The sequence below is a fragment of the Myotis myotis genome, unplaced genomic scaffold (genome assembly GCF_014108235.1).
Source record: "Myotis myotis isolate mMyoMyo1 unplaced genomic scaffold, mMyoMyo1.p scaffold_m19_p_13, whole genome shotgun sequence".
Lineage (NCBI taxonomy): Eukaryota > Metazoa > Chordata > Mammalia > Chiroptera > Vespertilionidae > Myotis > Myotis myotis.
This window is the reverse complement of record NW_023416317.1, coordinates 14,954,555-14,977,543: the sequence shown is the minus strand read 5'-3', so window position 1 is coordinate 14,977,543 and position 22,989 is coordinate 14,954,555. Positions and strand designations below refer to the sequence as shown.

At 42.2% G+C, this 22,989-nt stretch overlaps 1 protein-coding gene and 1 pseudogene across 6 annotated transcripts in view; one reads left to right on the top strand and one right to left on the bottom strand.

The window, feature by feature from the left end:
• The window catches only part of ERC2 (ELKS/RAB6-interacting/CAST family member 2), an 880,873-nt gene extending 858,114 nt beyond the window's left edge, over positions 1-22,759 (bottom strand). For all 6 annotated transcript variants that reach the window (XR_004971467.1, XR_004971468.1, XR_004971469.1 and 3 more), the window contains exon 1: positions 22,678-22,759. The gene's annotated coding sequence lies outside the window, so the exon portion shown is untranslated. The remainder of the gene's footprint in view (positions 1-22,677) is intronic.
• Positions 7,664-8,085, top strand: LOC118668581 (annotated as a pseudogene).
• Positions 22,760-22,989: the final 230 nt, after the last annotated feature.

Genomic DNA, 22,989 nt, shown 5'->3' with positions numbered 1-22,989 from the left:
CCTCCAAACTTCTCAACCTGTTCCCTTGTTTTCTGCTTCTGCTTATCACTACCCAATTGCACTGGCATGACTTCCTTAAGCTATCCCTTACCCTCCTAAAGCATGGTCACTCCTCTAATCCTCCTCCTCTATTCCTCACACATCAACAAAACTATTGTAAGGTAACAATTATGATCACAAAATATCTTCCCTTACCCACTTTAAACTGTCTAGTACTTCCCAGTGCTCTTTGGTCAAAGACCAAACTCCTTCCCATGGCCAGAGGCCCTACGAGATCTGGCCAACAGTTCCAGCCCCTCTCCTGCCACTCTCTCCTTCACTGACTCAGCCCAGGTTTTCTTTCTGTTGTTCAGGTGCATCCAGTCACTTCCTGTCCCAGAGCCTTCTCTCTGCACGGCTGATTCCAGTCATCCTTTAGAATCTAAACGGACCACCGGCTGCCGACCGCTGGTTTAGATCACAGCATCGACAGTACACCCTCCAAGTTCTATCACATCTCAGCTATGTTCTTTCAAAGCATAATGCCTTTTTTCATGGCATGAATGTATTTTTTTAAATAAGAGAATCTGACTTCATCTGCCCTACAAGGGTCTTCAGAGTGGTTCTCTGATTTAGACGACAAAGGGGTGACCAGGTAGCCTGCGTCCTCTGGTGAAGGTGTAAGAAAATCTATTGTAACCTGTTCAAGGCTGCACTTCCTCAGATCCTTGGCTTGAAAAATGGAAAACCATGAAGGAGAGGAATTGATATGCACAAAGGATTCTGGAGCCTTCAGGAAGGGAACACTGACACCCCAGTCACGATGCCCAGGATTCACAGTGAGATCTGTGGGAGGAGATGGATATGGTTGCTAATAAGACTAAAGTTTCCAGAAACAAAGTAAATACTTCAAAATAAGAGGAAGTCCAGGCTGGTGACTGGGACTCAAGACAAGTATCCCAGGTGCCACGGAGAAGCTTGTATGTACAGAGCATGTGAGTGAGGCAGGAAGCTAATAGAGGCCCACCATGCTGTGTGGAACCTGTGCAATAGGCACAACGTGTGCTTGGGCTGTAACTCATAAGGAGGCCCATGTGTCCTAGCAGGGTTCCCCACAAGCAGACGCTAGATGAGGGTTTAGGTCAGTGATGGCGAACCTATGACACGCGTGTCAGAGGTGACACGCGAACTCATTTTTTTGGTTGATTTTTCTTTGTTAAATGGCATTTAAATATATACAATAAATATCAAAAATATAAGTCTTTGTTTTACTATGGTTGAAAATATCAAAAAATTTCTATATGTGACACGGCACCAGAGGTAAGTTAGGATTTTTCAAAATGCTGACACGCCAAGTTCAAAAGGTTCACCATCACTGGTTTAGGTGAAGGTGGTCCATTTTAAAGGTAATCCCAGGAAGTACTAAGAGGAGAATTTGGCACTAAGACAAGGAAGTAAAAAAAGTCCATCTAGGATATCTTTTAAGAAGGTTTCTGTTGTGTTCAACTGGACTCAGTCCCACTGGAGGAGCTCTGGGAGATAGCGTAAAACCTGCCTCATAGCTACACCTCCATTCATCACTGGCAGAGGGCCGCTCCCTGGCACCTCCAGCCTGCACTGCAGGAGGCCAAGATAAAGCTCTCATGTTTCCATACAGAGATGTGAATGGGGCATTGATGGTATCTGCTACACCACGCTTGGCACACCTGTGGCTGAGCCTGGCCACTGAGAGACCATACAGTAGTGACTATGAAGGGCACTAGCATCTTTCACTGAGGAAGACCAGCCTCAACAGTGACACCTTGTGGCAGAAAAATGCAATCATGTGACGGACTGGTTGATCCTCCTTACTTAGGAGCAGCATAATCTCAGGGTAGAGGGTCAAGGGAGGAGATAGGGAGAGGGGGAGAGAGGTGGGAGGGAGCCCTAGTGAAAAGACCTGGACTTCCAGCTAAGAGGGAAGGCAGGTTCCAGCAAAGTTGGTTTAATTTAGACAAATAAAACTGGTTGTTGTTTTTTAATAGAAATCCATATATGACCCAAAAGCTCTAGCACACTTTATAACTCCATATTAATTTGTGTGCCCATTTGTTGGGATCTCTCTTCCCTCCTACTTTAACTCATACACTGCATAGTCAGGGCTTAACATTAATTCTAACGTTTATGAGGCGCAGGCAAGAATACAAATGGAGGCACAGATACCACATGTCTATATATTTTAAAGTTATAATCAAACTAACAAACTGGTAAACAAAATACATTCTATCCTTCTACCTTGAACAATACAAAGATGTGGATGTTGAGGTTTGAATTTTGAACTTAGAATTCTTGCGCTCTTTATAGTTCTGGACAAAACATGGTAGTAAGAGGCAGGCCTGCCCCAGCCAACATCTTTCTCTCCCCACCCCTGGCTCAACATGTGATTTCTGCAGCCTGCACACCAGGCTAGCTCCATCTGCAGCAGGGGCCAGCAAACTTTTTCTATAAAAGACCAGACAGTAAATATTTTAGGCTTTGTGGGCCATTCGGTCTCTGTCACAACTACTCAACTCTGCCATTTCAGCACAAACGCAGCCACACAATTTGTAACCAAACGAATGTGGCTGTGTTACAATAAAACTTTATTTTAAAAAACAGGCATGGATTCAGCCCCCAGGCAGTCGTTTGCTGGCATCTGATCCATACTTTCACAAATAGGTACCCCTCAGCCATTCTCGGCTTATGGGTATGCCCACTGTAGCATGGATTGTCCTGTGGAAAACAGACCTGGTAGAGAAGACCAAGCAGACCCTGGAAGACAACTCAGGGTCATTTAGGCAGGGAGGTCCCAGGCCTGTGAGTACCCAGAGTGGACCCTGGAATGTCAGGCACAGGTTTCAGGTGGGCACCTCCACTTGGCCCCATGCCAGTGGTTGGCAAACTACGGCTTGCGAGCCACATGCGGCTCTTTGGCCCCTTAAGTGTGGCTCTTCCACAAAATACCACGTACAGGCGCGCACGTACAGTGCGATTAAAACTTCGTGGCCCATGCACAGAAGTCGGTATTTTGTGGAAAAGCCACACTCAAGGGGCTAAAGAGCCGCATGTGGCTCACGAGCCGCAGTTTGCTGACCACTGCCCCATGCAGTCAAATGAGGCCTTCTATACTCAGCCTCTAAAGTCTGAGCCCCTGGCAGGGGCTCCCCCCACCCAGATCTAAGGGTACATTGGAGGTACCTAAGAGATTTTGAATATTTGAAAAAACATACTTAATATTATGACACTTTCACCATATCACTGAAATCACTCCCATGGCAATTAATGCAACAATTTTATAATGGTAGCCAGAGACATATGTTTTTATAAAATGAAAGAGGGGAGCTCAAAATCAGATCTGGTTAAAGTCATATCTCTACTTTTTTGACTTGTGGCCTTGAGCAAATTACTTCACTTCTCCAATCCCTATTTTTTTCATCTGTAAAATGGAGATACTAGCAATACTTTTCACAGTGATTTGGGAAATATTAAATAAAATGATAGAAGAAAAGTAGTTAGCACAATGCCCAGTACACAGCTAATGGTCAGTAAAAGCTAACTTTGATCATTCCAACACTACCAGAATAGGGCACAGTGATTTTGAATCTCAAAATTGTCTTCCAATTCTCTCAGTCCACTAACTTGCCTTGTCTGATACTCCTGAGCCAAACTTAGCCTACTATTCAAAATGCTCAAGACATCAACCATTTTTTAAATGGAAAGGAAAAATGGACATCTTCCCATCATCTGCAAGATTACAACATTATGCATCGATAGATATTGAAAGTCCCAATAATAAGCCATTTCTTCTTTAAATGCTACAATGATATGAATCAGGAAAACAAAATAAAAAATGTCCAGCTTGATACAACAGGGATTTTTTTTAAATGCTTTCCCATCATTCTCCAAGAAGCTGTCTGCAAGTGAAACACATTCATCCACACATCACTACTCTCTCCTTTAGTTCCTCTAAAGTAGTTTTATAATTACTGTTTTCCATGTGCAGATCTAGCGTGATTATGTATTTTATAGTAAGGTGCTTGAGTAAAGAGGCTGACTATATATTCCATACTACAAGGTAAGGACTCTGTATATCCAAGTATTAGTTAACTGCACTTTCCATTAGCTAGTTTCATTACTTTAACTTCAAACTCTAACGCTTTACTCTAAAGAATTAAATTTAAATTCTAAAACACCTAAAAATATCTGTTAAAGGGACAGACCACTATCTAATACATAGCTAAACACAAGTTAAAAATACATATAGCAAAACCTCAAACAATAAACAGTAAGAATAAAAAATAATTTGAGATGCTAAATCAAATTATAAAATATTATGATTAATATAAAATGCTGATTACAATATTACTCATTATCTCATAAAGTTTCCTAAGTATAACAAATTAAACTTGATACACTGAACAAATAAATAAGGTTTTTTTATTTGTGAATTTCCTTTAATCTGCAAATGTAAAATGTCAGTTGGCAAAGCTTTTAGTTATAGTGTACTTACAAAAAAAATTCAGGAATTATTGGGTTTTGCACAAATAATCCTCAATCTGTCAACTAACAGATGTTTCAAGGAAAATGATAGAAAGGTAGGACAATAACAACCTCTTGTTCCTAAAAACCCAATTACACAATTTTTCTACATTTGAAATCGACATGTAAGGATTACATTTAAATAACCTTTTACTAGAAAAGTATGTATGTATATGTGTGTGTGTATACATATATATATATATATACATATATATGATCATATACTCAAGGGAAATTTTTAGCAAAGATTATAAGCAATTCCAAAGGGGGAAAAAAAGACCACAATCAATATCAAAGAATGGGAAATGGCTTAAATGTGCAAATTTCAGAGACAAGCATTTAGCTATATATTCTGGGAAGATGATAAAAATAAATAAATGTTATATCCTACTTCTGGGGTCTCTTAAAAATGACTGATCACCACGGAAGAATCATATGAGCTTTTACCAAGGGCCATGTTCAGGGTGTGGAATAGTACTCAGAAACCCCACTAAAAACTGAAATCACAGGGAATGAGAGTTAATAACTGCATTAAGTCATCAAGTAACTGAGTTAAGTATTTTAATCAGTGTACTGATAAGAGTAAGTTTAAGTAAGACAAAAATGTATTAGAAGAGAAATTATGGGACATTATTCAAATCTACTCAACAAATATTTCTAGAGAATGAATCAGTAATACGGTTTCCAACCTTCCAGAGACCCAAGTCCCTCCATTTCTAAAGAGAGCCATTAGCCCCCTTATTCATGTTTACATGAGCAACTCTAGCCACTGTGCAAGGCTGCTGGGTATGTGAACACTGGAAATAGATTAGAGCTTTTCTGGGAGTGCAGGGTGTGATCTTAGATGGAGAGAGGCCTATAAAAGAAAGAGGAGTACTAGAGAGAGAAAATTGTTTTTCAACCTGGATAAGAACTGAAGAAAACAGGAGAGACACATAGTCATGAATATTAGAGAATTTACAAATATCATGAGAACTTAAGGTTGCTTTTATTTCAATAACCTGAGAAAAAATAATGTAAGGATATTCAAGATCATCACCACAGCCGGGCCCACTGAATCTGGACAATAAACCATACCCTAAAGAACCACTATGGGTCAATGAGAAATGGAGAAAAATGAACTTGAGAGTCTAAATAATGTGGTCTCACCAATTGAAAGGTAAAACTATCAAGCTCCTCAGCATGAATACTAGTAAAAGTTTCACAGAAGTTGAATATGGTAAATATGATGAGAGAATTGAGGCATCACCCAGCACACAGCAGGGTAGACCAGTTGACTGCCAAAGAACCCGCCTAGAATAGTTGGCATCATATTCCAGTTACAAGTAGCAATTTAGTTAATGTGGCTAAATTAATGTTATTAATCTGAATTAGTAGCATTAAGTGTACTTAATTTTTCAATTGATTTAGGTTTTATGTAGGTGTAGGAGTGCCTGGCCAGGTAGTTCAGTTGGTTGGAGCATAATCCTGATGTGCCAAGGTTGCAGGTTCAATCCCTGGTCAGGGCACATACAAGAATCAACCAATGAATGCATAAATAAATAGAGCAGCAAGCAGATGTTTCTTTCTTTCTCTTCCTCTCTCTCTCTCTCTCTCTCTCTCTCTCTCTCTCTCTCTCTCTCTCTCTTCTTCTTAGAATCAATAAATAAATTTTTTAAGCAGTAGGAGCCCTGGCCCACATGGCCCAGTGGTTAGAATGTGGGCCCAAAGACCAAAGACTCACAGGTTCAATTCCCCCAATCAAGGGCACATACATCAGTTCAATCCCTGGCCACCTACAGGAGGCAACCAATCGATGTGTCTCTCACATCTCTATCTATCTATCTATCTATCTATCTATCTATCTATCTTCCTTTCTTTCTTTCTTTCTTTCTTTCTCTCTCCCCCTCACTCCCTTCACTCTCTCTAAAAAAAAAAATCAATGGGAAGAATATTCTCAGAGGGTTAACCAAAAACAAACAAACTGTAGGAGTTTAAAAAAAATAAAGAACCTCACTAACTTTATGTTTAATAATTAAAAGTATTCACTAAAATAGCAATAACTTAAGTCAACCCTGAGGTTCTACAATAAATTATCTTCTTTAAAAGGAGCCTCATCTGCCTGGCAGGTTTGGCTCAGTGGATGGAGCGACGGCCTGCAGACTGAGGGGTCCGGGTTAGGGTTAGGGTTAGGGTTAAGGTTAGGTAACACTTAGGTAATAATATAGGGCAGCAGTTTCTCACTGATTTATTGCATTTCTTTCCTCCTTTACCAGAATACCAATCTAGGTAATGTCATCCTTTCAGGGACAAAACACCTCACGTTAGGTCTCTAGGTAAATGCAAATCACTTGTAAATGATATCTTTTCAAACAAAATAAAACACATAACCAACCATTTTGACTGTCTCCAAATGTACATTTTCTTTATCATTCCTACTCCCTGATTTCTTTCCTAACAAACTGCTGTTCCTGATGCTTGGACATCAAGATGAAGGCAATCGTTGGAAAGGCTCAAAGGAGGATAAATCCTGCTGATAACATAGTCGTGCCAACAGCTCAAGTGAAGGCCAGGAAGCAACAATGGGTGCAGGCTGGAACTCATGCCTCAACCATCAGTACATGCGTGAGTGCCTGTCCTGGAGCACAGCCCCATAAAGAGTCCAGTGGTGCCTGGCCCAAGCATGCCTCACCACAGATTGTTAGGAGAAAAGGGGACCCATACACCTATGGTGCCGTCTTATAATGGCTCCATGAATTCCAGATTGCACCAAGTGATGCCACTGTCTCCCCTCGAGCAGATCCAACCCTGAGAGGTCCCTGAAGGCAATAACCATGTCCCATTCATGCTGGCATCTCGCTGCTATAACACCTGTAATTAAAGGCAGCTCAGTATAGAGCAGTGGAAAGCATGGGCTTTGAGTCCAAGACTCAAATACCAATTTCTCCATTTACTTGGGGAAGGCCCTTGTGAGCAGATGCTGTTAAGTGCCCTACTAATGTCCCTCTGACTTAAACATTTTACTAGTAAAGTTCCCCAAAGGATTTCGCATGGCAGATATCAGCATCGCTGCTGAGGACTTCTTTTGAATCTTGAAAAACTACTCTGCTCTTGCAGGAGGCAAGCTGAAAGTGCCAGGGAATACCTCTTTCTCTCGGAGCAGGCGGCAGCGGGTTGTTCAGCCATGGCCAAAATTAAGGCTCGGGACTTTCGTGGCAAGAAGGGGGAGCTGCTCAAACAGCTGGGATGACTTGAAGGTGGAGCTGTCCCAGCTGCCTGTAGCCAAAGTGACAGGCGGCGCAGCTTCCAAGCTTTCTAAGATCCGAGTTGTTCACAAGTCTACTGCCCGTGTTCTTACCGTCATTCACCAGACTCAGAAAGAGAACCTCAGGAAATTCTACAAGGGCAAGAAGTACAAGCCCCTGGATCTGCGGCCCAAGAAAACACGCGCCATGCGCCACCGGCTCAACAAGCATGAAGAAAACCTGAAGGCCAAGAAGCAGCAGCGGAAGGAGTGGCTATACCCCCCCCCCCCCCCCCCCCCCGCAGAAGTACGCGGTCAAGACCTGAGCATCAATAAAGCACAAACTGGCTGACAAAAAAAAAGAAAAGAAAGTGCCATGGTGCCATGGGATAAAGAACAACTGACAGATATAATTATACACCAATGTTCATAGAAGCATTGTTGACAACAGTCAAAAGGTAGAAACAAACCAAATGTTAAGCGGCAGATTATTGGATAAACAAAATGTGGTAAAGAAACACAATGGAATATTATTCATCCTTAAAAAGAAATGAAATTCGCCCTGGCTGATGTTGCTCAGTGGTAGAGTGTCGGCCTAACCAACCAAAGGATTTGGGGTTTGATTCCCAGTCAAGGGCACATACCTGAGTTGCAGGTTCGATCCCTGGCCCCAGTTGGGGCAAGTACAGGAGGGAACCAATCGATGTGTCTCTCTCACAATGAGCTCTCTCTCTCCCTCTATCTCTATCTCTATCTATATCTCTCCCTTCCCTCCCTCCCTTCCTCTCTCTCTCTCTCTCTCTCTCTCTCTCTCTCTCTCTCTCTATATATATATATATATATATATATATATATGGAAAATATCCCTGGGTGAGGGTTAACAAAAAAAAAAAATGAAATTCTAATTCATGCTACATCATGGATGAACCTTGAAAATACTATGCTAAGTGAATTAAACCAGACATAAAAGAACAGATATTGTATGATTCCACTTATATGAGGTACCTAAAATATAGCAAATTCATAAAGAGAGAAAGTAAAATAGTGGCTGCCAAGGGCTGGGGGCAGGAGGGATTGGGGAGTCATTGTTTAAAGGGTACAGAGCTTCACTTTGGGGTGATGCAAAAATTTTGGAGATGTAGAGTGGTAATGGTTGCACCACATTGTGAATGTACTTATTACCACAGAACTGTAAACTTAAAACAGTTAAACTGGGCCTGGTCTGTATGGCTCAGTGGTTGAGCATCATGGGTTGAGCATCAACCCATGAACCAGGAAGTTAGGGTTCAATTCCCAGTCAGGGCAGATGCCCAGGTTGCAGGCTCAATCCCCAACAGGGAACATGCAGGAGGTAGCCGATCAATGATTCTCTCTCATCATTTATGTTTCTGTCTCTCTCTCCCTCCCCCTTCTTTTCGCTGAAAGCAAGTAAATAAATAAATAAATAAATAAATACAATAATTAAATAAAATAATTAAACTGGTAAATATTATGTTACGTAAATCTTAGCGTAATAAAAAATAAATAAATTTTTTAGAAAACAACTGACAGGAGCTGCTTCTTCATCCTTCATGTGAGGTCATCCTAAGGCAGGTGTTTTATGCTACATCCAGAGTTTCCTTGTGAGATTAACCTCTAGTCATGACTGCAATAATGTTCCATCCACTGGCTGCCTTCTCCTCGCTGTCTCACCTGCTTTGTTCACCTACTATTATTCCCTGTAAATCCCATGTAATTACTTGCACTAGAACTCCTGTCTCAGGGTCTGCTTCTGGGAAAACTAAACCAAGACACATAGGCAAGTTTCTTAACTTCTCTAAATGTTAATTTCCTCATCTTGAGAAATAATATCTGGATCATGGAGTTATTGTTAAGATTAAATGAGATAATTCTTGATGTGCTTAGCACAATACCTGAAACACAGTCGTCACTTACTGAGTTTCTTGAATTTCTGGTGCAATAGTTATCTGCCTTTTTGATAAAAGCTAAACTATGTCTCTCATTTCAAGGGCTATTGTTTACCATCTGCTACATGATTAATATCGCCTATGATTTAACATTCACCATCTAACCACAGCGGGGATCAAAAGGAACTGGAGCCCTAACCAGTTTGGCTCAGTGGATAGAGCGTCGGCCTGCGGGCTGAAGGGTCCCAGGTTCGATCCCGGTCAAAGGCATGTACCTTGGTTGCGGGCACATCCCCAGTAGGGGGTGTGCAGGAAGCAGCTGATTGATGTTTCTCACTCATCTATGTGTCTAAATCTCTATTCCACTCCCTTCCTCTCTGTAAAAAAATTAATAAAATATATTTTTTTAAAAAAAGAACTGGCCGAAACCGTTTTGGCTCAGTGGATAGAGCGTCGGCCTGCGGACTGAAAGGTCCCGGGTTCGATTCCGGTTAAGGGCATGTGCCTGGGTTGCGGGCATATCCCCAGTGGGGGATGTGCAGGAGGCAGCTGATCGATGTTTCTCTCTCATCGATGTTTCTAGCTCTCTATCTCTCTCCCTTCCTCTCTGTAAAAAATCAATAAAATATATTTAAAAAAAAAAGAACTGGAATTTTGCAACCAACTCAATCCTTGCCTTAGGAGTGGGTTGAGCCCATGAAGGACATTAGACAGCTCCCCCATATCAACAAGATCCTCCAAGGCAGACAGACCACCACCACATCCTCCTGACCTGCGGAATTAATTGTACGCAACACTTAATCCTTGTCCTTCTTTCTTTTTGGCTCTGAATCTACCATCGTAGCATCACCAAGGCTTATGATGAGGACTAAGATGCATTTAGTCTTTTCCTGTTCCACAGAACACCAAATGAAACCATGGGATCATAAAAATCCATTCAGGTGTATCCTTTGTAAAGGACCATTTTATGTGCTTTGGTTTCTCTTTACTTGTTTGCCAAAATACAGAGAGAATTTTGTTAGCACAATGATCACCTATGCCAATTAGCAAAACAAAGGAATAGGTTACTGACTCTGGTAGACTCTCCTAAGTAAGACTAGTGAGAAATCTAAATTCTATTCCTTACTTTTATAGAAAAGACCTTTCTAAATATGTGGTTTTTAAAAGTTGACTACTCTTACACGTTAAAAAGGAAAGCTCTGTTCCCCAAAACAAATGAATGACAAAATCCTAGATTACATATTGCCCTTTATCATAATCCCCAAAGCTTTTTTCCAACATTGCTTACCTCCATAGCATTTAACTCTGTTCTTATCCCTCACAACTATTTACAGCTGGCCATCTGAAGTTTAAAGCATGCCTATATTGGGCATGTCTAATGGTTTCCATCTTTGCCTCAAATACATTTACATTACATATATGAGGCTCATACTACTCCCAATATCACTGCCTGCATTTTCCCATTTTCCACTTACTTTTTATAAAATAATCACAAGATTCAAGAAATATTCAAATGATTACACAAACTCTGATATACAAAAATGGTGACGCTAATGAAATAAAACTACATGTTAGCAAGTAAGACTATGACATAGTAGCTCAAAACATTGGCTCACAAGCTAAAGCACAGAAGTCAAGATTAACATATGAAAGGCAATGTAACCATGTACCAACTAACATCAGAAAAGTGGTATAAGTCATACAAAAGTAGAGTCAGAGGCAGCTAATATGCATGGGGTATTGAATACAGTTCCAGTACATAACTCCCAATCTTGCACATTTCAGGGAATTATTAAACCATTTCCATTCATGAACTTTCTCACACCACTTTCAGAAGGTATACACTATGAATTACTCCAAGTATTTCCAATTCTATTAGTCTAACAAAGTCAGTTTAATTATATCCATTAACTGCAAACAACATCCACACTCTCTGTGCTCTACTCAAAACTCAGGAAAAAGAACTAGGCCCCAGATGACATTCAGAGATTCTCAAAACCAACAACAAGTGTGGAGTTCCACTACAGATCTTTTATCAGGAGCATCTTCACTTGGAAAATGGTCTTTTAAAGTTATTAAAGCTAAATAAATTGTGTTTGGTCAATGAAATTAGAATGGGCACTGCTAGGATTCCCAAGGCCATATTCATAATCTTTCTATTGCTTTCCAGGTCATCCTGCCACTCTCTTGCCCCAATCTCAAACCCCATGCTCCTACAAATACCAAAAGCAGGTAGTCATTGCCATGAAATCCCTCGATGGTTAAGCTTGAATCTCATCTCCTTAATGGATCACAGGATCTTCATGCTTGTCACTCTCTCTAGCTTCTCTCACCATCCCTCAAGCTAATCTCCAGTTCCATTGGTCTCCTTTCACCTCCCCAAACCCCGAATCTCCTATTCTCTTGCTCACCTTTGGACCTAGACCACTCCTTGTGTTATCTGCACCATCAAAACCAAGCTCACCCCAGCTAACTCCACTTAGTGTTCCACCTCACCTTCTTTAAGGAGCCTTCTTTCATCCTTTATGCATTAATCTCCTAAATCTTCCATGATAGCCTGGGTGCTCCCCTACAAGAGCTCCCATTACAGCAGCCTTCTGATTTATCTGGCTACAATCCTGAACCTTCCAGAATCACCTGATCTGTTTATAGTTGCAGAGGGCTGGCATGAAGCAACCACACGCACATACAGTAAAATATATGATATAATGGCTTAACTCTTTGTCAGTAAAATCCATGATGAAAGCACACCAGACATTCTTATTTTCCAGGATAAAATAGCTAATAAAATGATACTTAGTTGATCCTTTGCATGAGAAAAACTGTTGTAAAAATATATCATTTTAGCCCAGACAGCATGGCTCGGTGGTTGAGCATCAACATATGAACCAGGAGGTCATAGTTAGATTCCAGTCAAGGCACACGCCCGGGTTTTGGGCTTGGTCCCCAATGGGGGGTATGCAGAAGGCAGCCAACCAGTGATTCTTTCTCGTCATTGATGTTTCTATCTCTCTCTCCCTCTCCCTTCCTCTCTAAAAATCAACATATATATAAATTTAAAAATATATATGTATATAATTTTATATCTGGGAAAGGGCCAGATGATTTTGAAACATATCAAGAAACAAAGATCCCCCAAATAAGGAGAAGGCTAGTGGCAAAGCCAGAAATGGAACTTCGGTCTCTTGACTCACAGATCAGTGCTCATATCTCTATATCCAAAAGAATCTGCTCTGAAGTTATTCTAAGCAACTATTCATGTTGCTGAATTCAAGGCGGCCCCTGCCAATGTATTCAGTCTGTGTATGAAAAAGTTCTTTCTCAGACTTAACAAAAAAGGGGAAGTTTTCCCTTGTGTATCCTGGCTAACTGCTTCATGCTCACAAACCTGATGAACAGCAGCCACTGAAACTCAGTTGTCTTTGTACCCGGCGTCATATAGAACCTATTTTCAACAAGCTCGTAAGAATGGCCAAGCTATCATCTCATTCACTACCCTCTCTCCTACTTCTTCCCGTGAAGACGTTTCAGGAATAAGATAGTTAATGAACCAAAGTGAGAAACAAAGGGGTAGGAGGAAATTTTACTTTAAATGCAAGAAAAAACACACATCACCAGAAAGAAAGAAAACACATCAAGAGCCTAATGTGAAAAGGAGTCAGCAACACTGCTCCCCTAGCATTCTGCCCTTTGAACCACAGTCTTGCTCCTCCAGGGGATATTAGCTTGGAGCTGGCTAACAGGAAGGCAGTATGACTAATCTGCCTCAAACAAGGCACAAGAAAGCCATCTTGTGTCACCGAGAAAATAACCAAGGATCATGATACCAGCCCAACTTCACATCTTCCAAAGCCACTCAACCTTCTGCTTTTAGAGCAGAATTCCCCAACCCCTGAGCAGTTCCCAGACCCCAAACCCACCTTCAATCACCTTTGGGCCCACAGAAGATGAACTACCCCTACCACACCCACCTTGTTTTAGAGGAATCTACTACCTTAGAACTAGTAACTACAGTGCATGACTAGATTCAATTTCTTATATAAAACCCTGCTCTTGTTTGCTATAATTAGCCATACTGTTCTAGTGGAAAGTCTCTCACAGTGTGCATAAGGATCTGAGAGTATTCCGAAAAAAACAGTCACATTACTCAATTCCCATTCAAGTTGTCTTCTAAGCCACTAGGAAGTTGCCTTGAATTAATAGTTTGCTTTTAATACATTTATGGGGAGTGCACTTTGCTGCCTGCAATTCATTCATACTCAAATCACAGAATGACAACTGCCTTTAGGGGTAGAAAGCTGTAAGGCAGGAAAAAAAGAAGGAACACTATCAGACAACCCCACACAAACCACACGATATAAGATAATTAAGTGAGCAAAATGTAAAATCTGAAGAACCAACCATGACAAAATCAAGTTTCTGGTATAAGGCATCTATGAACACTGCCACTGGCCTTCGTGCTACAGGTATATCCCATAGATGCCCTCTGACCCAATCCATACTCCTCACCTGCTGGAACAGCAATCTCACTGCTGACTTCTAGGAAAAAGTCATCACTTGGCTCCTTCCTGAAATTGCTGTCTCTTTCTCTCCTCCCCCCCCCCCCTTTTAATTTTGTTAAGTGCCCAGTAGGTGCCAGCAACTAGAGATTTCCTGGAACTTCAAAGCAACAAATCTGGAAGATGCAAGTGGAGAAGAAATATCCAAAGGTTAAAAGCAGAATTTGAGGCACAGCCCTGGAAAACAGGGATCAGAAAATCCACTAGGGTAGAACTTGAACTTTCCCGAGAAAAGGTTGACCAATTATATCAGCAATTAAGTCAGTGAGGTAGTGGCTTTGAGTGTAAATCACACAGAGGAGTAGGCCCTAGTTGTGAAAGAGAGACAGCCTGGATCTTCTTGGTGGGTTTGTCATTGACACTGGTAGGGCTCAGCTGTTGCTTCTGTTGTAATCATAGGGTCACACACTGCTCCTACTATGTCCAACAATAATTTAGCAGACTTGAGAGTCAGTTAGGACTGCAATCCTGGCTCTGCCATAGCATTAACTTTGAGCACATTGTTCTGTTCGTTCATTCAACAAATATTTATTAAGCAGCTATTATGTGTCAAACACTCTTCTAGACACTGGGGATTCAGCAAAAGGCAAAAGCTCTTGTCTTCATACAGCCTATCTAATTCTTTGAACTTTAGTTTCCTCAAAATTTGAATAATACACCTACCTCTATGGACAGTATGAAATAAGGGGCATAAAGCACCTAGCATATAGTATACTCAATAAATGGTGTCCTTCAAAGAATACAGAGCAAACCTATCCAGGACCCCCAACTAGAGTGTAAGCTACAAATGAGGAAATATCTATAATTCACTTCTATATCCCAGTGCCTCTCACATCGTAGATGCTTAATAAATATTTCACAGATCAACAAATAAGTATTCAATCAATAGTAGCCATTATTATGGTAACTGTTCATCATTACTCTTCCCCAAGCTACTGAGGTTCTATTACCTAAAAAGGCAACAGGGCATTAAAGGCTTTTCTTAAAAAGAAAAGCAAGATGTGCCCTGGTCAGGTAGCTCAGCTGTTTAGGATGTCATCCTGATATGCCAAGTTGTGGGTTTTATCCCCAATCAGGGCACATTCAAGAAGCAATCAATGAATACATAACAAGTGAACAACAAATATCTCTATCTATCTATCTATCTACCTATCTATCTATTTATCTCCTCCTTCCTCCCTCCCTCCTTCTTCCTTCCTCACTCTTTCTAAAATCAATCAGTAAATAAAAAGAAAAGCAAGACGCACTCCACCATAGGTCTTCAGGCTTCTACAACATGAAAACAAATGTTATCGAGCATAAGTATTCCAATTCGGAGACTCCATCAGTACAAAAACCTGCATGGACAGCTATTGTAGATGCCTGCCTTCTTTCCTAAACACAAAGTAAGGACAAGTTGGCTTGGCTTCAGGTTGATCCCAAAGACACTTCAAAAGTAAGTTAAATACAGTTTAGCAGATATGCTAAAAGATTATCAGTAAAGATAAGCTAAAGAAAAGTGCTACATAAACAATCATAAAATTTTGATGAATTCAAACAACGAAGGTTTACTTCTCGGTCACAATGTAAGTCCAATGTCAGTTGACTGAAAGCTTTGCTCATTTAGTGACTCAGGGACCCAGGCAGATGGAGACTCCATTTCAACAGGTGCTTCCTTGACCATCATGCAGTAGAAAAGAGTGCTGGGTGGTCTCACTCTGAAAATTAAGTGTTTGGCATAGAAGTGACACAAGTCACTTCCAACATATGCCTGGAAAAAGAGGAAAAGCAGCTGTGGGAACATCAACAGTCTCTACCACCGATGATACTAAAACACAAAAAGCTGTGGAATAATAAAGGGATTTGTCCCAGAGAATGTTCTAATAAAATATCTGGACAGCTCTAAGGTTCACATAATCCTGGACCTAGGAGGCTGTGTCGGATCATTTCAGAACAGTGGCCTCAACATAAAGATACCTCAGACAACATAAACCTGGACCCTGAATTTCCAGAGCAACTCTGCTTTTTTCTATAAATATACTGAGGGTCCGGATAAGCTTTCATTTAGGGAACAAAAAAGTGTCTACAGCTGAAAAACAATTGAAAAACCACAACTGTAAACCAAATCCTTTATTTTACAGATTAAAAAAGTAGAGAGAACAGGAGGGAAAAAAACAGGAAGTTAAAGTGACCCTACCTCACCCCCAAGAAAGCTCCACAATGTTTAGCAGATGTAGAAATAAGTCCACTGACACAATGTGTTGTTCCATTGCACCACCCTCTGGCTTTACCCTTCATCTCAGCTACCTTGAACTGGCACCAAGGAGCCAGACCTAGACCAAAATCATGTCATAGGGGTTTATCAAGGGTTGAATACATGGTATGGATGATAAGTAGAAGTCCCCACCCACTGCACTAAATAATGATTCACAACCTATTAGCAATTCCCTGTATTACCCATTCCCTACTTCCTGGCAAATGTGAAGCCATTAGTAGAAGTTAATACTAACCTTCAGGAGATTTTCATTTTTGTTCTCAGATTACAGGTTAACAGCCAACTCTGATATGTGTTCACTCAATTCCATTTCCTTACAGTCCCAGCTTTGCTTTATACCCAGCTTTTCCTCCACCTTCATTCACACTAAAGCATTGGATACCACAACATACTTAAGATCAATGGTCTCCCAACCTCCAGTCTCCATCATTTTCAAATTATCTTATACTTGCTAGTCCATGATATAACATTCAAACTTTTCAACTTTTCAACCTGGAATCCAGCCTATTTTGGGAACATCATCTCCACTGTGGTATTTATCCTGTCCAGCCAAAAACAGGATGATTCTCTCTTCTCTTCCCTTCTCTCTCTCTCTCTCTCTCTCTCTCTCTCTCTCTCTCTCTCTCTCTCTCTCTCTCTCTCTCTCTCTCATCCTTGGGTGAGGATTAAAAAAGGAAAAAGACATAGCAATGAATCCTAGATCTTGTGATAGTTCCTTAATCTGAGTTTTTATGTTCTCCCTGGTAAAATAAGTTTGAGAACATCTACTTTGAGAGGCTCTTGAGAAGGTATGTATCAGTAAGGATTATGTTTGACTACAAGTAACAACTGGTAGTTTATAAGTAAGGAATTTGTTTTATGCAGTAAGTACAGGAGAAGGCAGTTTAGGCTGGTGCTATGGCTCAACAATGTCATCGAGACCAAGATCCTTCAAGGTTCCAGTTTTCTCATTCTTAATACATGGTTTCATCTTGTTGTTGTAGTCGGCTGCTGCCTCTCCAGGCATTCCACCTATGTTCCCAACAGCAATAAGCAGAAAGGGGCCAAAAGCTGTTGGGGCATATACCAGCCAAGTGTGTCCTCACTAAGCTTTCGGGAAAGCCCCCATCCAACAACACCCACTTACATTACTATAAGATCTGAGCCACTCCAGGCCCTAAGGCAGTCTAGGAAAGGGAGGTAGACATATACCCATCTCAAACAAAGCTGGGGTTCTTTTAGTTAAAACAGAATAAATGTGGAATAGCCAATCAGCAATGTTAAATTAGATATTTTATGTAAAGTGTTAAGCACAGTAACCTCACACATAGTTAACTGCTCAATAAAAGTTAAACTATAGCCTGACCAGCATGACTCAGTGGTTGGGCATCAACCTATGAACCAGGAGGTCTCAGTTCAATTCCCGGTCAGGGCACATGCCCAGGTTGCAGGCTCAATCCTGGTAGGGACATACAGGAGGTAGCCAATCAATGATTCTCTCTCATCATTGATGTTTCTATATCTCTCTCCCTCTCCCTTCCTCTCTGAAATCAATAAAAAAAATTTTATAAACGAAACCGGTTTCGCTCAGTGGATAGAGCGTCGGCCTGCAGACTGAAGGGTCCCAGGTTCGATTCCGGTCAAGGGCATGTGCCTTGGTTGTGGGCACATCCCCGGTGGGGAATGTGCAGGAGGCAGCTGGTTGATGTTTCTCTCATCGATGTTTCTAACTCTCTATCTCTCTCCTTTCCTCTCTGTAAAAACTCAATAAAATATATTAAAAAAAAATTTTTATAAAAAAGTTAAACTATAATTGCTGCTATCATTATTGTTGTTGTTATTATTCACCTACCTTACCCCTAGCCAAACAGAATAACTTAGTATATCCAGATATCCTCCTTCCATGTCTATTATATCCACCCCTCTAACTGTATATCCAACACTATCCCTGCTTCAAGGTCCAGGAAAATGCCATTTCATCCATGAAGTCTTTCCTGACACTCCCAATAAGAGGTCCTATGGTGGCAGGACCCACATCAGATAAAAACTTCTTGGGATAATTTAAGAAATTCTTATACATACTTATACCTGTTTTTACAGTCAGTCCTCTAGAATCAAACCTGGTATGTTTCTGAAATGCAAAGGTTAAACATTAGGTTCATATGTCATAAAGCCAGGGGACTGAAGGGATAAAAGCTGCACTCCCCAAGAATGAGAAGAAAAAATTATAAAATTCTCTAATAACACCATGCTTTTTGTGGGAGTTCAGATTATATTTCACCAAATATTCCCTCTCTACTATGGGCAGAATCCACTTTTACCTATGGATATTGGGGCTTCCCCATGTGACTTGCTCTATCCAAAAAGGTTGCTAATGGAAATGACATTTGCTTGTGCAATTGGGCTTGCCACTTGAATCCAGTGATCTGCCCTACGAAGAGCATGCCCCAAGTAGCCGCTATCCCTTCAGCCTGCGCCCCAGAACACCAGTGGAGCAAACCAGAACCCAGCCTGCAGCCTACAGCAGAGCCACCCCAAGGAGTCCAGCCTCGGTCAGCCAAATCACACTCAACCTAAAGACACACGAGTGTGGGAATAAATAGACCTGTTGCTGTAAGTCAGGGAGTTTTGTTATGCCCCAAAAGTTGACTAACATATACTTTACCACTTGATATATTTTAGCACTTCTTACATATTCATTCATTTTTTTCTTCACACAAGAAAGAACAGGCTGAAGAATCTCTGCCTTTGGTACATGCAGTGATTTCTATCTTTGGATCAACTGATTTAAATTTATGAGATTACATTATCATTCATATCAGTGCTTTTGTGCATTCCATTTGTTCTACTCGCTTTCAAAAATAAGGAAAATCACAATAAAGTATCAAGGAGTAATATAAACATTGCTAAAACTAAACTGTTGGTTAGCCAAGTAGGTCTCTCCTATAGACAGCCAAAACGTTAACTTCTTAGCTGATAAAAGGGGTGAAAGGATGCCCTAGTAGATTGTACAAAGTCAGCCCCGTCAAAGTCAAAGACTATCTGTTGAGGTGAATTTGTGGACTCCAACACCATTCATCGAAACACATTTTTCAAGATATCTGTTTTGGCAAACCATAACCACTGATTTTCACCAGTAGGAAGACATTGATAAGGCTTAAGTTTTGTGACTTTTCCAACATCGTAAAACAAGATGGCCATATTATTTTAATAAAATAATTTTAAATAAAATTATATTCAATCACTAATGAAAACCAGTCTCTTTGTAAGTGAAAGATAAAATAAAATTCCAATCCCTTAGTGAAAAAAAGAGCCAGCTGAATGATGTTAAGAGCATGTATTTGACCAAGACCTATTAAAAATTCCAATGGTGGAGGAGAAAGGGGAAATGGGAGATATCTGTAATACTATCAACAATAAGAAATATATATTTTTGCCCTAACCGGTTTGGCTCAGCAGATAAGAGCGTCGGCCTGTGGACTCAAGGGTCCCAGGTTCAATTCCAGTCAAGGGCATGTACCTTGGTTGCGGGCACATCCCCAGTGGGAAGTGTGCAGGAGGCAGCTGATCGATGTTTCTAACTCTCTATCCCTCTCCCTTTCTCTCTGTAAAAAATCAATAAAATATATTTTTTTAAAAAGAAAAAGAAATATATATTTTTTTAATTCCCAATTGAAAATTTAAGGTATCAAGTAAAATGGAAGAGTGGATTTTGTTTTGTTTCACCTTCTTTTAAGTCATTATTAACTTGGGAAACAAATATCCATTGGGCCAAAGCTGACATACTAGAAGTGTATAAATCACAAAGTTACTAAATTTGCCTATTAGTGGAAGCAACAGCCTTCAAAGTGGCAAGGCAAAGAAGACAATACAAGGCCGTCGACATCTTAGTGGGCTCTTAACAGAATAGGCCATATGTATGCTGAGACAGGTTACACTTCAGACTGGATACATGCAGATCACACTACCAAAATTTGAATTCAAGGCCATCGCCAAGGTCATCGACTCTGGGTCAGAGAAACCTGGGCTCAAATTCTCACTTTCACACTTAGCTGTATCAAGATACTTAATTCCTTTAGTCTCTTCTGTCTATAATTTGGGGATAATAATAGTAGCTACCTCATAGAGGTTCTGCCAGATTTTAAAAAGATAATGCCTATAAAGTACTCAGCAAAGTGCTAGCACATGAAATAACAATAATAATGATAATAGTAATAACACTACCTTGACCAACCCGGCTCCTACATGAAGACTGTCCTAATCAGTGAACTCTGGCTCATAATCTCATGAAATGCTGAATGCACAGGTCTGTGTTCACATCCAGGTACTGCTTCTATGAGGTGACAGCTCTCTGGATCAACCAGTAATTTTTCTACTGAATTCAGGCAGAAGAATGTTGAAAAATAAGCTTTTCACTAACAGAAAATTAAGAAGGATTTGGTCCTTCCAGCCACAATCCATCCACCCATGAAAGTCTTGCTAGTGAAAGCCGCGTTTCCATTCTTATCCACACACCACCCCTCCAAACTGTGCAAGGCTTTTGTTAAAGCACAGAAGCAGACGGACAAGATGGCTCACTTCAGAAGCAAACTCACCTCAAAAGCAAACTCTTCTACTCTCCAGAAAGGATCTGGCTTGACCCCACGGCCACCTCCACACTGACATCCAAACTGGAAGTGAAGAAGCCAGCCCTCACTTCCAGAAGTTGAGGCACCCGGTCAAAAACTAAAAGAATCCCTTCTATTCGTGGTAACCCTAATAAAGCATGCTTGTCTGCTTCAAAAATATCTCATAAATTCGCCCATCAGCGCCAAGAGCCCACTGCTGTAGGCTGAGAGACAATGCGACTTTACAAGGACAAGAGACCATCAGAGACAAAGTGCCACACCCTTTCCAAGGCAGCTCAACGGCAAACGGTGTCTCTTATAAAGGAAGACAAGTCTAACCCCCAACACCCCTCCCCCACCCCCATTTCATCCTTTACACAGACCCATTTCCTTTTCATTTTTAAATCAATGGCCTGAGCATCCCCAACTACTACAACTTATAAAAGGGGGGTAAGAAACAAACACAAGTCAAATATACTTGCTTCTAAGCCCATTTGGCAGAGTTTTCTTCCCGCTTCTCTGCCTGTCACAGCTGGAGCCCCATACCTGGTGGAAACCAATGGTTAAGTAAAACCACTGATTTTAAAAAGCCAACCAGGAAACTAGCCATGACAAGTGGGAACGGCCCTCCTCTCCCGAGCATTGATTGGCTCTTGGGGTTCCACGGTCCCTGTTCTGCCCACATAAATGGCAGGTGTGGCTGTCAGTCACGCGGGGCGCTGACAATTCACCGCTCCGGGAGTAAATGGTCTTTCATCTCGCAGAGGCAGGTAGCCGCCTAAAATCGATCCGCTCACCCAGCGCGGACCCTCCCTCTCTGGGGAGGAGAACAGAGACCCTTTAAGTACAAAATAAATAAGAGAGGGCCAACCAGAGAGTTGACGAGCGCACCAACGCACCGTAATCTTCACTGTCCTAAAATGATCTTTCCAAGGCTTGGACAGTCATTTAAAGGAAAAAAACCCTCTGAGTACCCCTTTTCTGGTCTAATCCCGAGAAGGGGAGGGGGAGGGAAGGAATGTCGTTCGGGTTCATGTCACATCGTATTCGTTTTCATACACCACCACTCCCTCCCCTTCCCCAATTAATCCAGCCCGTTTTCCATGACACGGATTTTTTTTTTTTTTTTTAAACACGCTCCCCTCGGAGTCCAGGGAGGCAGCCTGGGACCCCACCCCCCGGGGCTGGGGCTGCACCTTTCCCTACTTTGTTCTGCTGGAGGTTTCCCGAGACCCTTGCCCCGCGAACACCCCACCCCTGGAAGCCAGAGGGGGAAAGAGTGGGAGCTGGAGAGAAGAAAGGCGATGGCAGGGAGGGCGGCCGCCGGGAGGGACTGCGGGAGGTGCCCGGCCGCCGGGACGAGCGCGCCGGGGAAGCCGTGCACTTGTTCAGCCCGGGGGCTCCTCCGGGAAGGCAAGCCCGCCTTAGGCCGCCCCATCCTCTCCCCCGCCCCGGAGAGCCCCGGCCGCGGCGGGCGGTGCACCCCTCGGCTCCCCCCGATAACGCATTGCAGCTCCCCACGAGTGAGGGGCGCCCGGCACGAGAGATGCCGGGGCACGGGCGCCCCGAGGGAGCCGGCGCCCAGCGGCCCGGCCGGGCGTCGACGTCTCACCTTTCGGATGCTCGCCCGGGGCCGCCCCACATGGATTTGTACAACCTCACGTCGCCTCGGCCCCGGGCGGCCGGGAGGAGCCGGAGCCGGCGCTAGAGTGCGAGCAAGCAGGAGCGGGAGGTGGAGGAGGAGGAGGAGCCGGCTGGAGGGAGGGAGGCGGCAGGGAGGGTGCGCTCCGAGGGCCGGGGCCCGCGCGGGGCCGGGCGGGGCTGGCGGCCGAGGGGGCGGCACCCACCGCAGTCCCGACACGCGCGCTCGCGCGGCGCTGAACTGCGCTCCGCGGGGCCACCGCCGGCGCGGCGCTCTCTCCCG